The 19,008-nt window shown below is 36.2% G+C and overlaps 1 protein-coding gene and 1 non-coding gene across 2 annotated transcripts in view; both read right to left on the reverse strand.

The window, feature by feature from the left end:
* LOC106089730 (uncharacterized) overlaps positions 1-19,008 on the reverse strand; it is a 122,859-nt gene that overhangs the window by 27,828 nt on the left and 76,023 nt on the right. The gene's annotated exons all lie outside the window — the stretch shown is intronic.
* Positions 4,341-4,432, reverse strand: Trnai-uau (transfer RNA isoleucine (anticodon UAU)). Its single transcript is given in 2 exon segments — positions 4,341-4,376; positions 4,395-4,432. It is a non-coding gene; the product is annotated as a tRNA-Ile (tRNA).

Here is a 19,008-nt window from a genome sequence, read left to right on the forward strand (position 1 = left end):
TAAAAAATTATGCACACATTACTAAACCCATGACTAAATACTTGAAAAAGGACTCGATTTTAGATATAAAAGATATAAATTACATCGATGCATTTAACATTTTGAAAGAAAAGTTGGTTCATGCTCCAATATTAGTTTATCCCGACTTCAGTTTACCTTTTGAAATTACTACGGATGCGAGCAATGTTGCTATTGGAGGAGTTCTATCGCAGAACGATAAACCGATTGCATACGTATCTCGAACTTTGAATGAACACGAAATAAACTATTCCACCATTGAGAAAGAATGTCTTGGAATTGTATGGTGTTTAAAACAATTTAGGCCATATGTCTATGGCAGGAAAATTAAACTTTTTACTGACCACAAACCACTAATATGGTTAAATAACTTAAAAGAGCCAAATTCGAAATTAATGCGGTGGAGACTTCAAATAGGAGAGTATGATTATGAAATAAACTATAAAGAAGGACACCTAAATAAGGTGGCAGACTGTCTTAGTAGAATTGAAATTAATAATACCATATCATCAAATCAAAATTTTAACAATAATGAAAATCTAAATTCAATTAAGGAATTGCAAAAACCAATAAATATTTATGACAATCAAGTTATATTTCAAAAAATAATATCAGGCGCTGTGTCAATTAGAAACTCAGTCATACATAACCACAAAAGAAAAGTAATAAAGGCAAAGGAATTTGACGATGATTTCCTGAAAACAATTATAGAAAATCATTTTGATCACGAAAAAACAAACGCACTATTTGTAGATGATGACATATTTAATAAATTAAAATCAATCTTATTTAAAGATTATAGTAATCTAAAAATTGTCAGATGTCTCAAGAAATTAATTGATATCCTCGACGAGGAGTATTTAGAAGAGATAATCTCTAATGAACATTTGAAAAATAACCATAGAGGATGCAATGAAAACTACAAAGAAATTAAAGATAAATATTATTACCCATATTTGTATAAGAAAGTATCGGAATTTATAAACAATTGTGAAGTTTGTATGCTGTCAAAATACGAAAGGAATCCAGATCTAGTTCCTTATAAAATATCTGAAACCCCTAGAAGACCACATGAAATTATCCATATGGATGTATTTTATTCCATAAATAAAAGTATATTTGTTACCATGATAGACAAATTTAGTAAAGTAGCACTTATAACTCGTGTTGCCAATAGATCAGACCCCGAATTTAGGAAATGCATCTTAAGATATTTAAGCTCTTATGGAAATATTGAAAAAATTGTAACAGATAACGAACTCGGAATGAAATCACATGGAATGATGGAGTTCTTAAAAGAAAAGAATATTGAAATTAACTTTACATCAAGTTTAAATCATAATAGCAATAGCGATATTGAAAGGCTACATAATACTATCAATGAACATTTAAGAATTCTCAAGCAAAGCAAAATTGACATTTCTATAGAAGAACAGATGATTCAAATAAATGGTTTCTACAACCATACTATACATAGTACAACAAATATAAAACCAATTGATTTTATTCAAGGGAAGATTAATGAATCTCAATACCCGGATATATATGATAGGATGCTAAAGAAAAAGGAACAAGTAATTAATAAACTGAATGAATCAAGGATAGGAGAAAAAATTCTAGAAGACGGCATCAATTATATCAAAGAGACTAGAGGAGGCAAAAATTATCAGAAATTCAGGAAAATAGAAGGAAGGAAAATTGACGACTCTCATTTAAAAGACCAAAATTCAAAACAAATTTATTATAAAACACATGTTAAAAAGAAAAAGAAATTCCAAAACGCACAGAACGTAAGATTCCCAGTGCAACAAACCACTAGAAGGGGTAATGCTGTTAAACGAAATAATTAGTAGCAACAATACAGGAGCATAAAATCGAATTTTAAAGATTACTGCATTAATTTTATACATATATATATATATATATATCTAAATAACAAATAATTATTATAATTGTCTAAATTGGTCTTCCTTGATCTTATATTCTATTAGATCACAATGACAACTTTGTTGGTACTAATAATTTTGATATATGGAATTCATGCGGAGAATATCGAAATAATCGATTTGGACAACAACAATGGTTATTTACCAATCAAAGTGGATGAAGTGCGGCTTATTGAGTATAATATGAAAGTATTACACATAATTAATATAACAGAACTAGAAGTTGCTAGAAACCAAATAGAAGTTAATATTAAGATGTTAAATGAAACGCTACCAAGTGACACAAAAAATGACTATATACATAGGACGTTGCTTAGGAATTTTAGGGAACTGGATACAAAACTTAAAGCTTTAACACCAAAAATAAGAAATAAAAGAGGATTAATTGACTTATTAGGGAAAACATTAAAAGTTATTGCAGGAACCATGGACAGTGAGGATGAAAAAGCAATCTATAATGCATTACATAATTTAGATACAGAAAATACCGAACTTATTAATGAAAATAACAAACAAATTAAAATAAACAAGGAATTACAGGAACAGATAGAAATTCTAAACAAAAATATTTTGAATATTGAAAGATATATTTCCAGCCAAATAAAAAGTCTTGTATTAAATACTCAGATTAGGGAACATTATTACTATTTGAAAGTATGTTTTCAAATACACAATGACATTAATTCTTTACTTCATTTTATCGACACAATAGAGGACGTTATTTTGACCAGCCGATTAGGTATCCTCACAAGAAATATTTTGACAGACCAAGAAACAAAACTGATAGAATCTGACGAAGAATTTAAAAATATTGATTTAGTGTCATTACTATATAAGCATAATATTATTATATTTACTCTATTAATTCCTAAATACGGAAAAGAAAAATATGAAAAATATCGTCTTTTTGAAATTTTGGATGATAAAAATGAAACAATTAGTTTTAAGCACAAAGAAATATTGTTAAAAGACGGTATTGTTTACGAATTTAATGAGAAATCGGAAAAAGCAAGCAATCTTGTAAAATTAAATGATGAATGTATTATCGATATTTTTACAAAATCCATAATAAAAAATTGCATTAGAATTAAGAAAAAAGCAGAAGAAACAATAAAAATTATAACGCCAGGCTCTATTGTAATACAGAAATTTCATAAAACCAAAATGAAAACTACTTGTGGTCATAATATTTTTGTAGAAGGAACAAAATGGATTAAATACAAAAATTGTACTTTATACCTTAAAAATCAATCTTTTACAAATGTCGAAAACACTATTAAACACCATTATTTAAACCCTGAGTTTATTAAAGCTATACCATTTACAAATACAACCAAAGAAGAACTTACTATGGAAATATTGGACACAAAAAATGTCCAAAATAGAAACAAAATTGAAAAACATCAAAAAGTGTCAAATTACCATTATACATGTCTGTATTTGTTAATATCAATTATAATTATACTTATTTCATATCAAAGTGTAAAAAGATTTAAGTTAAATCTATCATCGACTCCGAGGACGGAGCCCGAAACAAGCGTTGGGGGAGTTACAGGGCCACCCACGCTGTCCGCAGAATTTTAATTCATTATGACTATGGATTTTTGCAGCATTAGCAAAAATCCATGATCAACGAAATTGTCGCAAATGGATTTTGTATATACAAAATCCATTTACCCCAACCAGCCACAGAGAAACAGAGATCAATGCAAATATCATTTGACCACCCATAGCGAGCCATAATGAAAACATATACTATGAAGAATTCATCAGCTAATTGTAAACATTTATTTATTAAGCTAGCGTTAAGGAAAATTTGAAATAAAGATTCAGATAGACTTGAAACTTACACAAGAGAAGTTTGTATCTAAAACTCTTAGACCCTAAATCATCACCATGCTATGATAACCATGATAAAACACCCTTCATGGCTTAATGGAAAGAATTTCATTGAGTTTTTTTGTTTTATTTTGTTCTAACACACACACTATTAAGAAATGTTGGGCTTGCTAATGTGTGCTACTACATTTCTTTTATTATTGGTTGTTGGGAAGAGGATTTGACGGCATTATTTGTTTTGTTTGTTTTTCTTTACTAATCCGTCGCTTTGCTCCAAATTTAAAGAAGTCATTCTCAATGATTGGTCCATTTCTGGATGGAATTGAAGCATGGACGGATACACATTTGTCACAACAAAAACTAACTCTTAAAAACACGACGACCCCCCCCCCCCCCCAATAAAAATACCCCTACCTTTCTATTATTGTTATTTTATGTGGGAGAGGGGAATATAGAGATTAATCTCTTCTCTCGCTCTGTCAAAATCCTTTTTCCATATGATCTTCGAATTATTGTACATACCATAAAAAACTCCCTTACTCCAGGTGAGGCTCGAACTCACAACCCCGGCATTGCTCACAAGTTACTGATTATAAGTACCGTGCGCTAACCAATTGCGCCACTGGAGCGCTTATGATTTTTTTTGTCAAAAGCTCAGAGAAAGTTTGGCCACACCAACAGCAACAACAACATTAAAAAAAACTTTGCGGTTATTTTTAGATGTGCAAAATACAAAGGGTGTGAGTAAAAGTAACAAAACACTGGGCCCGTAACCGCAGCGAACCCATGACTGCAGCCATAGATAATTCTTGCTTAGAAATGATTGGGGTGCTCCGAAATAGTTGCTGCATTAATTTTACTTTAAGTAGTTCTTGGATTTCATTCAAGGCAGGAATTAGAAGGAGTTGTGACAGTCTTAAATAGTTATCAATTTAATGGGTATCAATTGAAGTGACATATGTAGATATGTAATAAATAATATCACTCATAGCATTCTCGTATACGGTTTTCCAAAATCAAATTCTGATAATGTTTACCAGGCATAAAAAAAGATTTGGCCAAACAATTTTTATACCCACTACCATAGGGTAGGGGATATATTCATTTAATCATTCCGTTTGCAACACATCGAAATATCCATTTCCGACCCTACAAAGTTTATATATTTCGGATCATCGTAAAATTCTAAAGCGATTTAACGATGTCCGTGTGTCTGTCGGTCTGTTGTTATCACTCTACAGCCTTCAAAAATTAAGATATTGAGCTGGAATTTGGCACAGATACATCTTTTATTGCCCGCAGGTTAAGATCTTGAATGCGCCAAATCGGACCATATTTGGATATAACTGAAATATAGACCGATTTAGGGTCTGAAAACCACGAAAGCTGCATTTATTACCCCATTTCACTGAAATTTGAATCAGTGAGTTGTTTTAATCCTCCCGACATCCGAACCAAATATGTTTCAGATCGGAATATATTTAGTTATAGCTGCCTTATAGACCGATCTGCCGATTTAGGGTCTGAAGCCCATAAGAGCTGCATTTATTATCCCATTTCGCTGAAATTTGAAACATTGATCGGTTCTAAGCCTTCCGACATCCGTCCCAAATATGTTTCAGATCGGACTATAGTTAGATATAGCTGCCATATAGACCGATCTGCCGATTAAGGGTCCGAAGGCCACAAAAGCTTTATCTATTAGCCGATTTCGCTGAAATTTAAAACAGTTGTTTTAAGCCTCCGACATCCGACCCAAATATGGTTCAGATCGGACTATAGTTAGATATAGCTGTCATATAGACCGATCTGCACTTAGCCCATAAAAGCCGCCATTAATATCCAATTCGCAGGAATTTGAACAGTGAGTTACGTTAGACCCCTCGACATAGTTGTTTAATTTGTCTCAGGTCGGTTCAGACTTGGATATAGCTGCCATACAGACCGATCTCTCGATTTAGGGTTTTAGGTCCATGAAGGTCCAAAGTTGCATATATTTTCCGATTTCGCTGAAATTTACGACAGGGAATTGTGGTGGGACCCTCGACATCCTTGTTTTATTTGACCTAGATCGGTCTAGATTTGCATACAGCTGCCATATAAACCGATCTGCAGTTTTAAAGTTTTAGGTCCATAAAAGGTGATTTTATTAACAGATTTGTGCTGAAATTAGGCACAATGAGTTGTGTTAAACTCTTCAACATTCGTACCGAGTATGGTTTAGATCCGTCTAAATTTCGATATAACTGCCATAAAGACCGAACTTCCATTTTAGGTGGGGACCCGGATATTTGGGTTGTTTTATTTACCAGTCTAGCGGATTCGCTAGCTAATGGATAAGTAAAACGCTCTTCCCGCTAAATGGTTTGTACTTCAACGTTGGCCGCAATGACACATATTCGAAATAAGTCATTTTAATTTTAAATAAATGTTTCTCGAACTTCATATATGTGATATATGATTTTATCCAAATCCTTTACAATTTGCCATTCCAGAACGTTAATCATTGAATAAATATTTTGCGTTCTTTCTCTTTTAATTCTGTCATTCAAATTGAATGATGACGCTTAGTTATTCGGGGATAGCATTTTTCCTCTTACAAACTAAGCGAGGAAATCCGCTTAATGGGTAAATAAAACACACCTATGTTGGCGAACTCAAACACCTCAAAGTGAACAAAAATTGTTATGTCGCACCATAAATTGTTATAATGATACTGGTGGAGTTATCAAACGCCATGGTTGTGGCAAAAAAAAACTGCAAGAACACCTGCAATATTTCGGCAAGTGAAGGCTCCAATTCAACGAAATCCACGCCAAGTGCCAATGAAATGTCTAAAGATCTGAAAATATTCCTCATATAAAGAAAAAAGGTGAAGGTAAATCCTTACAAGTTCCAAAAGGAACATGAGCTTGCACGAATGTGGTGACCTAAACAATTTTTCACCTCAAGTGATGGTATAGACCACAGATGGCTGCTCTCCAATCATTTTCATCGAGCCTGGCGTCAAAATAAACGCGACTTAATATCGGAAAAACATTTTGGAAGCTGCTTTAGAGCCGTGGGCATGCAAACATTTCGGTCGTAGACCATAGATGTAACAACAAGACTCGGCACGATCATATAAAACACGTGTATGCCAGGGATGGAACATGTAGAATTTCAAATATCTGGACCGATCTGAGACAAATTGAAGATGAATGTCGAACGGCCTAACACAACTCACGGTCCCAAATTTCAGCAAAATCGGATAATAAATGTGGCTTTTATGAACCTAAGACTCTAAATCGGCGGATCGGTCTATAAGTCAGTTATGTCCAAATCTGGACCGATCTGGGCCAAATTAAAGCAGGATGTCGAAGGGCCTATCACAACTCATTGTCCCAAATTTCAGCGACATTGGGCAATAAATGCGCCTTTTATGAGCCGTAAGCCTTAAATCGAGAGAGTTCGGTCTATATGGCAGCTATATCCAAATCTGTACCGATCTGGGCCATATTGAAGAAGGATGTCGAAGGATCTAACATAACTCACTGTCCCAAATTTTAGCAAATTAGGATAATAAATGTGGCTTTTATGGCCCTAAGACCCTAAATCGGAGGATCGGTCTATATGGGGGCTATATCAAGATATAGTCCGATATAGCCCATCTTCGAATTTAACCTGCTTATGGACAAAAAACTAATCTGTGCTAAGTTTCAGTTCAATATCTCTATTTTTAACGACTGTCAACAGACAGACAGACGGACATTGCTAGATCGTCTACGATTTTTACGCTGATCAAGAATATATATACATTATAGGGTCGAAAATGGATATTTTGATGTGTTGCAAACGGAATGGCAAATGAATATACCTCCATCCTTCGGTGGTGGGTATAAAAATCTAAAAAAGCCTAAAGTAATCAAAATAAGTAACAGGCAATCATAAAAAGTAGAAAAACATTTTTTCAGCTGACTTGTGTACTCCAAACTGTAGATTTTGTTATTTGAAATAGCAGTAAGAAATGTTTGCTAATACAGCAGCCCTGTTTGCTGATGTCTGCTTTCCCATTTTCAGCAGACAAAAACTGCTGTTTCAGCAAACATTTTTGCTGTTTTGATTATCAAATTTTGTTGAGTGTACCATCTTGGTGTCACCATATAATTCGATTTAGTACCTCAACTAATATGTTGGTAGGAAAAATATTAAGAAATCGTCCTCTAAGAAGTAGAGATTTGAAGGTACTACATAATATGTATGTGACTATGATTGTTTGTATACATATGTTGATTTGCTATACAATGTTTGTTTGTTTGTCGATCTACTATTAAATTTGCTATTGTGAGCTGCTGAATGTCACATTGATGCGTGAGTACTTGATGTACGCATGTAGCAACACCTCTGTTGTAAATATTTAGTAAAGCGCATGCGCGCTTCAGCTATAAAGATAAGGGCATACACAACATCTTGTGAAGTGTGGTATTTAGGCATCTTGTATAACTGGTATAAAACCATTAAATCTGATACTCTCATCTTGGTTTCGGAACCAAACGATGACAAACACTCTGCTCAATGAAACGCACAAACGCATACATCACACAGATGGATGGATGGATATCCACGTGCACTCATCCATTCCTCCATTCATTTGAGAGTGCTCGCTCGCTTTGCCTTGTATCTGCACATGCCGAACATATGATTTGCGCCGGCCACAAAACCCATAAAAGACTTATAGAAGGTAAAACAAACCAGTTGAACTCGAACTAGATTTAATTCTGCGAACAGACAGACAGCCAGACAAGTTCGATAGAAATACTTATTGCATACAACAACCATGCATTCAAATATATACATACATACGAGCATACATATGCATATGGTTAAGATGTAGTACACGAATGAGGCAAGATGTAGGCAGTTGCGCAAAAGATTCACTCTCTGTTATTATTAATCTTAATGCGCTCATTTACTCTCAGAACAAGAACTAATAAAAATTATTGCTGCTTCAGATTACGCAGAGATTAAGAATCCGATAAAACAAATACTCAAACACACAACATGTTAACGGAGTATCTTCAAAGAGAGATGAGAATAAGAGATTCTGCTTAACAGTCTATGCTAGAAGTTGAAACTAAATGAACTCAATCCATTACAAGAAAAGCTGAGATGTGGTTAATGCGGTTGAATTTGCCGTTCAACCAAAAATAAAGAATTTAATGTGGTAGATATAATGATGTTGTAATACTTTGAGGATTCTGGGTTATAATCACATATGACAGAAGCTGAACAGTGGTGTAGAGTCTACAATATTTGATCAGCTAGATCAGGCAAGAAATATTTGCAAATCCACCAGATGATGGAATGTCATTATGGGATTCTGGGTTATAACCGTATATGACAGTAGATGTACAGTGATTGTAGAGACGACAATGTTTGAATATAGCTAATCAGGCAAGAAATATTTGCGAGTCCACCAGATGATGGAATGTCATTATGTTTGACACGACAGCATTCACAGCCAAGATTGCCAGACGCCTGAGAGAAGAATCCACTGCGAGGAACACGGTCTCGATAGAAGCTATTTACATATCCACCACAAGCTCCAACTCCAATATAAGGAAACGTGGTTAACAGATAGAACATAACAGCAAGTTGTGAGCATACGAAAAAACTGTGGGACAAACGCTCGAATGGTAACATATATGCGATATTATCGATGGAAAGGATATATCTAGGAACAATCATAGGAATTTTAATAGGATACAATAAGCTAAGTACACATGGCATTAGAAATGGTGATATCTATCGCGAGTGCCATAGGACTGACGCCGCGGAAGTTGGTTATCATTTTCTCTGCCAATGTCCGGGCTTAAGTAATAGTATAAATAAGATAGTGGGATTTTTTTATACCCTCCACCATAGGATGGGGGTATACTAATTTCGTCATTCTGTTTGAAACTCCTCGAAATATTTGTCTCAGACCCCATAAAGTATATATATTCTTGATCGTCATGACATTTTATGTCGATCAAGCCTTGTCCGTCAGTCTGACTGTCGAAAGCACGCTAACATTCGAAGGAGTAAAGCTAGCCGCTTGAAATTTTGCACAAATACTTCTTATAGGTGTATATCGGTTGTGATCGTAAATGGACCATATCGGTCCCTGTTTTGATATAGCTGCCATATATACCGATCTTGGATCTTGACTTCTTGAGCCACCAGAGGGCGCAATTTTAGTGTTAAATATGGTTGAAATCGGTCCATAACCTTAAATAGCTGTCATATAAACAGATCTAGGGTCTTGACGTCTTGAGCCTCTAGAGTGCGCAATTCCTATCCGATTTGGCTGATATTTTACACGACGTGTTTCGTTATGACTTCCAACAACTGGGCAAAGTATGATTCAAATCGGTCCATAACCAAATATAGCTGCAATACAAACCGATCTGGGATCTTGACTTCTTGAAATTTAGGTGAAACTTTGTGCAACGGCTTCTCCCATGACCTTCAAAATACGTATCAAATATGGTCTAAATCGGTCTATAACCTAATATAGCTAATATGACTTCCAACAACTGTGCCAAGTATGGTTCAAATCGGTCCATAACCTGATATAGCTGCCGTATAAACCGAACTTAAATCTTGACTTCTTGAGCCTCTAGAGGACGCAATTCTTATCCGATTTGGCTGAAACTTTGCATGAGGTGTTTTGGGTGAAATTTTGTACAACGGCTTCTCCCATGACCTTCAACATATGTGTCAAATATGGTCTGCATCTATAACCTAATATAGCTCCCCTATAAAACAATCTCCCTATTTTATTTTTTGAGCCCCTAAAAGGCGCAATCCTTATTCAATTTGGCTGAAATTTTACACCATGACTTCTGCTGTGGTCTCCAACATTTATTCCATTATGGTCCGAATCGGACCATAACTTGATATAGCTCCAATAGCATAGCAATTATTTTCTTTTATCCTTTCCTTTGTTTGCCCGGATTCGGCCCGGCCGAACTTAGCACGCTTTTAATTGTTTCTTTTAGGCATGGGAGGAGTTAAGAGGGCTGAATCTAGGAAGATTGAAATGTTTTGTCCTATCATCAAAATGCTACGACCGAAGAAAAAAAGGCTACTGAGGAATCACAATGGGGCCAACAATTGGCACCGGCGGATTCCTGAACATCAAATGTCTGGTATCATCCAACCTAATCTAACAGAACGAAACAAAGTCTTCTGAGACACGCCGCCTAAAGGTTAATGAAAGATGATAACAATGGTGACTTATCGACTTATCGCCGATATGTAGATGTGGGATATATGGTTGCCCAAAAAGTAATTGTCGGTAATATAGTATTGTAGCAATATAGTCGGCGTTGACAAATTTTTTCAACGGCTTGTGACTCTGTAATTGCATTCTTTCTTCTGTCAGTTATAAGCTGTTACTTTTAGCTTGCTTTAGAAAAGTGCGCGAAATTTTGTTTACATTTGTTTGTTTGGCGTCAATTTTAATATGGGTACGACATGTATTGAAAGAAATTCATTTAACAAACCGAATCAACGCTTGTGATATGCACCTTAAACGCAATGAATTCGATCCGTATTTAAAACGAATCATAACTGGAGATGAAAAATGGATTGTTTACAACAACGTTAGTCGAAAACGGTCATGGTCCAAGCATGGTGAACCAGCTCAAACCACTTCAAAGGCTGATATCCACCAAAATAAGGTTATGCTGTCTGTTTGGTGGGATTGGAAGGGCGTTGTATATTTTGAGCTGCTTCCAAGGAACCAAACGATTAATTCGGATGTTTACTGTCAACAATTGGACAAATTGAATACAGCCATCAATGAGAAGCGACCAGAATTGGTCAATCGTAAAGGTGTCATATTCCACCAGGACAACGCTAGACCGCACACATCTATGGTCACTCGCCAAAAACTGAGAGTGCTTGGCTGGGAACTTTTGATGCATCCACCATATAGCCCTGACCTTACACGATCAGACTACCATTTATTTCGATCTTTGCAGAACTCCTTAAATGGTAAAACTTTCGGCAATGATGAGGCTATAAAATCGCACTTGGTTCAGTTTTTTGCAGATAAAGGCCAGAAGTTCTATGAGCGTGGAATACTAAATTTGCCAGGAAGATGGCAAAAGGTTATTGAACAAAATGACAATTATATATTTGATTAAAGTTCATTCTAAGTTTTATTAAAAATGCATTTACTTTCTTTTAAAAAATCCGCAATTACTTTTTGGGCAACCCAATAGAAGGCACATGGGCGTGAACTATTGCCTGACCCAGATGTAATTCGGAGGTCTGGACGCTGATACAAAGTAGAGAAGATGGTAAAGCACCATACAGGTGCGAAAGCAGTTCTGAGGTAGAACTGATCGCCGGGGTGACAAAGGGTGGCTTTTAGCTGGCTCTTAAGGACGTAATCATCGGTTGCCTAAAGCAGTTCCACATCCTATCCCGCAAATATTATGTATACCATTTTTAGATTTGGAGTCTTGAGTCCATAAAAGCTGCATTTAAGAACATTTAGTTATTTTCGACTTTATTTCGATATAGCTGCTATCTCTCGATTTAAAGTCTAGTTCCATTTAAACCGCATTTATTTATTACACGATTTCGCTGAAATTTGGCACATTTAGTTTTGTTAACCTTTTCTTAACCACCCGTGCAAAGTATGGTTTAAAACCGTCGATATTTGGATATAGATGCCATATATAACAATCTCCCGATTTGAGGTCTAAGTCCCATAGAAGCCGATTTCACTGAAATTTGGCTCAGTGGGTTGTCTTGGGACCCCCGAAACCCATATCGAATATGATCTGGATCGGACAATATCTTAATATAGCTGTCATATATACCGATATCCCGATTAAAAGCCTAAGGCCCATAGAAGCCGCATTTATGTCGGTTTATATTAAAATACATCAGCCATATGTACTGATCTTCCGACTTAAGTTCTAAGGCCCATAAATGTCTCATTTATTACCCGATTTCGATGATTTTGGCACAGTGAGATGTTTTAGGACCTCGTCGGCCGTCTCCGTGCGGAGTATGGCCAGATCGGCCCCTATGTGTATATAGCTGCCATATATACCGATCTCCCGATGTAAGGTCCTTCACCCATAAATTGGGTACTTAAGACCTGATTTTGCTGAAATTTAGTATCATGAGTTGCATTAAATTCCTACACTTCCTCCCGAATATAGTGCTGATTTACTGTCTTGAATCCACATAAGACCCGTTTACTTCCCTATTTCGCAATATTTTGGAATAATTAGCTGGTTTAGACCCTCCACGTCCGTGGTGGTTTGGCGTAGATCAGATCATACTTCGACATAGTTGCTACGCATTCATATACGGTGCATCTTCACCGATATTTATCGAAATTTGGTTAATATATGTACATGAGGTGGTGAGTATTCGCATGACATAATTACCGCATACAGCTGAGTAGAAATTTTTATTGCGAAGTGCACTATGTATTATAGTTTATAACTATACACGCAAACAACGAAAAATGGCGCGAACTAGTAACATACACAAAACCAGAGTTGCACTAGTCACTGTTTTTGGCAGACAGTACACGCAATATTTTGTTGTTGGGCAACTGCCGTTACCTGTATGAATATATCTTGGGTATTCGTCCCGGCTGAACTTCCCAGCGGGAAAATGCGGCCACTTCGATGCTTGATATCATTCCTGGTTTTGCATCTGCGAGGCTATGTCGACGTATTCCATGTTTAAATCTTTTTAACATTGAATGACATTGCCAGGTTAGTACTTGCCTTTCACGGCAAATACATGGTCATAAGAAGGACGGAATTACTTCTTCAATGCACCGAAGTCAATCATGTGCCCCATATATTTTATGGGTTACTTCAAACTTTTAGAAGCTGCAAGGTACGGTCATATGGTCATTCTATTGGTAGCTCCTGTAATGCTGGCTGCTAGGTAGAATTGTAGATTTTGGAGTGAAAATCTACAATTCTGCTTATTTATTGAGCCAAAAATGAGAGAAAAAATGAGCGTGCAATGAAATTTCTTAACAGAGCACGCATTTTGATTATAAAATTGAATAATTTGTAAGCGTTGTTCGTTTGTAAGACGATTCATGGTTAAAATATAGACCAAACTGACGATGTTTGACAGTGAAACAAAACACGAAACGTACTTGAGCTGTTTAAATCAGTGTTGCCAAAAAGATAATAGCTAAAAATCATCTATGTATAGTTTTCCCACTGGGTTAATGCCTTTTTATACCCACTACCATAGGATGGGGGTGTACTTACCTAGTCATTCCGTTTGTAACACCTTGAAATATTGATCTGCGACCCCATAAAGTATTTATATATTTTTGATCGTCTCGACATTCTGTTGAAATCACTATGGCTGTCGCTTGAAATTTTACACAGATACTTTTTATTGATGCAAATCGTTGGGGATCGCAAATGGGCCATATCGGTTTAGACTTGGATATAGCTCCCATATAAAGTAGCCCTTTGACTTGACTTCTTGAGCCCCTGGAAGCTGCAATTTTTGTCCGATTTGACTGAAATTTTGCACGTAGTGTTCTTTTGTGACCTTTAATATCCATGGTAAGTATTGCCCAAATTAGTTTTTAATCTGAAATAGCTCCTAACTCCTGATTAGCCATCTACGGCTCCTAGAAGCTTCAAATTTTGCCTGGTTTGGCAGAAATTGGGGATGTAGAGTAAAACTATGCCCTTCAACCAAGTTTATTTTGCGTACATTTTTAGCAAAATCCATGGTGGTAGGTTCCCCCTTTTTAACAAAGTCCATGATTGTGGGTTCCCAAGATTCGGCCGGCCGAACATACCAGGTTTTTACTAGCTACTTGTTTTATTTTGTTTGGTTTTTGTTATTTTCAAATCCACAGTCGTCTAAGTATGTTGTTTATTCTCATTCATAAAAAATCATGTTAACTTTCTTTAGTCTTTATTTTAAGTACTTATGTCTCTATGTAGGTCTTAATAACAAGTTCGTTGTTTAATATAAAAAAAAACTAATCGTCATTATCATAACGAGTATATGAGCGTGGAATACTAAATTTGCCAGGAAGATGGCAAAAGGTTATTGAACAAAATGACAATTATATATTTGATTAAAGTTCATTCTAAGTTTTATTAAAAATGCATTTACTTTCTTTTAAAAAATCCGCAATTACTTTTTGGGCAACCCAATAGAAGGCACATGGGCGTGAACTATTGCCTGACCCAGATGTAATTCGGAGGTCTGGACGCTGATACAAAGTAGAGAAGATGGTAAAGCACCATACAGGTGCGAAAGCAGTTCTGAGGTAGAACTGATCGCCGGGGTGACAAAGGGTGGCTTTTAGCTGGCTCTTAAGGACGTAATCATCGGTTGCCTAAAGCAGTTCCACATCCTATCCCGCAAATATTATGTATACCATTTTTAGATTTGGAGTCTTGAGTCCATAAAAGCTGCATTTAAGAACATTTAGTTATTTTCGACTTTATTTCGATATAGCTGCTATCTCTCGATTTAAAGTCTAGTTCCATTTAAACCGCATTTATTTATTACACGATTTCGCTGAAATTTGGCACATTTAGTTTTGTTAACCTTTTCTTAACCACCCGTGCAAAGTATGGTTTAAAACCGTCGATATTTGGATATAGATGCCATATATAACAATCTCCCGATTTGAGGTCTAAGTCCCATAGAAGCCGATTTCACTGAAATTTGGCTCAGTGGGTTGTCTTGGGACCCCCGAAACCCATATCGAATATGATCTGGATCGGACAATATCTTAATATAGCTGTCATATATACCGATATCCCGATTAAAAGCCTAAGGCCCATAGAAGCCGCATTTATGTCGGTTTATATTAAAATACATCAGCCATATGTACTGATCTTCCGACTTAAGTTCTAAGGCCCATAAATGTCTCATTTATTACCCGATTTCGATGATTTTGGCACAGTGAGATGTTTTAGGACCTCGTCGGCCGTCTCCGTGCGGAGTATGGCCAGATCGGCCCCTATGTGTATATAGCTGCCATATATACCGATCTCCCGATGTAAGGTCCTTCACCCATAAATTGGGTACTTAAGACCTGATTTTGCTGAAATTTAGTATCATGAGTTGCATTAAATTCCTACACTTCCTCCCGAATATAGTGCTGATTTACTGTCTTGAATCCACATAAGACCCGTTTACTTCCCTATTTCGCAATATTTTGGAATAATTAGCTGGTTTAGACCCTCCACGTCCGTGGTGGTTTGGCGTAGATCAGATCATACTTCGACATAGTTGCTACGCATTCATATACGGTGCATCTTCACCGATATTTATCGAAATTTGGTTAATATATGTACATGAGGTGGTGAGTATTCGCATGACATAATTACCGCATACAGCTGAGTAGAAATTTTTATTGCGAAGTGCACTATGTATTATAGTTTATAACTATACACGCAAACAACGAAAAATGGCGCGAACTAGTAACATACACAAAACCAGAGTTGCACTAGTCACTGTTTTTGGCAGACAGTACACGCAATATTTTGTTGTTGGGCAACTGCCGTTACCTGTATGAATATATCTTGGGTATTCGTCCCGGCTGAACTTCCCAGCGGGAAAATGCGGCCACTTCGATGCTTGATATCATTCCTGGTTTTGCATCTGCGAGTCTATGTCGACGTATTCCATGTTTAAATCTTTTTAACATTGAATGACATTGCCAGGTTAGTACTTGCCTTTCACGGCAAATACATGGTCATAAGAAGGACGGAATTACTTCTTCAATGCACCGAAGTTCAATCATGTGCCCCATATATTTTATGGGTTACTTCAAACTTTTAGAAGCTGCAAGGTACGGTCATATGGTCATTCTATTGGTAGCTCCTGTAATGCTGGCTGCTAGGTAGAATTGTAGATTTTGGAGTGAAAATCTACAATTCTGCTTATTTATTGAGCCAAAAATGAGAGAAAAAATGAGCGTGCAATGAAATTTCTTAACAGAGCACGCATTTTGATTATAAAATTGAATAATTTGTAAGCGTTGTTCGTTTGTAAGACGATTCATGGTTAAAATATAGACCAAACTGACGATGTTTGACAGTGAAACAAAACACGAAACGTACTTGAGCTGTTTAAATCAGTGTTGCCAAAAAGATAATAGCTAAAAATCATCTATGTATAGTTTTCCCACTGGGTTAATGCCTTTTTATACCCACTACCATAGGATGGGGGTGTACTTACCTAGTCATTCCGTTTGTAACACCTTGAAATATTGATCTGCGACCCCATAAAGTATTTATATATTTTTGATCGTCTCGACATTCTGTTGAAATCACTATGGCTGTCGCTTGAAATTTTACACAGATACTTTTTATTGATGCAAATCGTTGGGGATCGCAAATGGGCCATATCGGTTTAGACTTGGATATAGCTCCCATATAAAGTAGCCCTTTGACTTGACTTCTTGAGCCCCTGGAAGCCGCAATTTTTGTCCGATTTGACTGAAATTTTGCACGTAGTGTTCTTTTGTGACCTTTAATGTCCATGGTAAGTATTGCCCAAATTAGTTTTTAATCTGAAATAGCTCCTAACTCCTGATTAGCCATCTACGGCTCCTAGAAGCTTCAAATTTTGCCTGGTTTGGCAGAAATTGGGGATGTAGAGTAAAACTATGCCCTTCAACCAAGTTTATTTTGCGTACATTTTTAGCAAAATCCATGGTGGTAGGTTCCCCCTTTTTAACAAAGTCCATGATTGTGGGTTCCCAAGATTCGGCCGGCCGAACATACCAGGTTTTTACTAGCTACTTGTTTTATTTTGTTTGGTTTTTGTTATTTTCAAATCCACAGTCGTCTAAGTATGTTGTTTATTCTCATTCATAAAAAATCATGTTAACTTTCTTTAGTCTTTATTTTAAGTACTTATGTCTCTATGTAGGTCTTAATAACAAGTTCGTTGTTTAATATAAAAAAAACTAATCGTCATTATCATAACGAGTACATACAGTCATACACATTTAGCGTAGTTGGCGATAAGAATTATTGGATGTTTGACAATCCTCCGCAAAGTGTTGCTATTTCTTCATAATTTGTATTTTCCTAAAAATGTTGTGGAAGTATCTTTGATATTTCAAATTCGTTTCAAATGTTTGAAATTACATTTGGCAACTTTTGACAGCTTTGACATGAGTATTTAGTGCAGACATTTTTGAATTAAGCGCTCTTTTGTCAAACTGGAAATGCTAATGAGCACTGCCATCTGTCAATATGCATCTGTGATAAGTAGTATTTGACACTTCTCAAGTATTCTAAGGGGGGTTAGTGACCTCGTCATGCATTTCAGGTGACTTGGCATTGCAATTTTAAATTGTTTTAGTGGAATTTTTTAAACGAGTGTGGGTTAAGGTGATTTTGAATCATAGAGTTGCGTATGAGACAATGGGTATGACCTATGCTGGGGAAATTTAACAGAACAGTTTATGAAACTGTAAAATAAATATGGCTATGAAGTAAGGCTTCTTGGTTTAATAACTAGTCTATGAGCCAAGTATGCCTTTAGAACAGTCCACGAAAGTTGTTACTCATATATCCAAATCTATAATGCTATTTGTGTACCATACAAAGGAAATTGCATCTATCCTACACAAACAAGTTTTGGCCTTATTTAGAGAATTTGTTTCGAAAATTTGTCTTAAAGAACGTTAAGGACCTTTTTTTGTTTTTCCAAAAATTTTCCATTATAAAATTGTTCTTATAAAATGTATTCTTTGACACGTTTTTATTGAAATTTTGGGCCTGGTTATGCTCTCCTACAATGTACTTAATGTACAGAGGCAATTATGCTTATTACCAAACGTAGCATTTGACGTCGAAGAACTTGAGGCATAACTCAAGGGCTGGTTGGAGAAGACGGCCCTTCACGCAGTGCTGCTTGAAGTTGAGACGTCTCTCCAACTGAAGGAGTACGCAATGGCGGCCTTCTCGAATATTGAGAGGACATTTAACAACGAGGAGATGGGTCGACAGTCATCGCCCTAAGCCCTACGGGGAGACAGTATACGGCCAAGTTTCCCTTCTGGAAACTATGGATGTGGTGGACAGACTAAGGAGGGTTTTAGGAGACACGGACTGGACTGGAACTATACTGCGACACACACAACATTTCAGGGATAGCAATGTGTCATAACGATAGACGCAAAAGAAAC

Source organism: Stomoxys calcitrans, chromosome 4 (genome assembly GCF_963082655.1).
Source record: "Stomoxys calcitrans chromosome 4, idStoCalc2.1, whole genome shotgun sequence".
In the NCBI taxonomy this organism is placed as follows: domain Eukaryota; kingdom Metazoa; phylum Arthropoda; class Insecta; order Diptera; family Muscidae; genus Stomoxys; species Stomoxys calcitrans.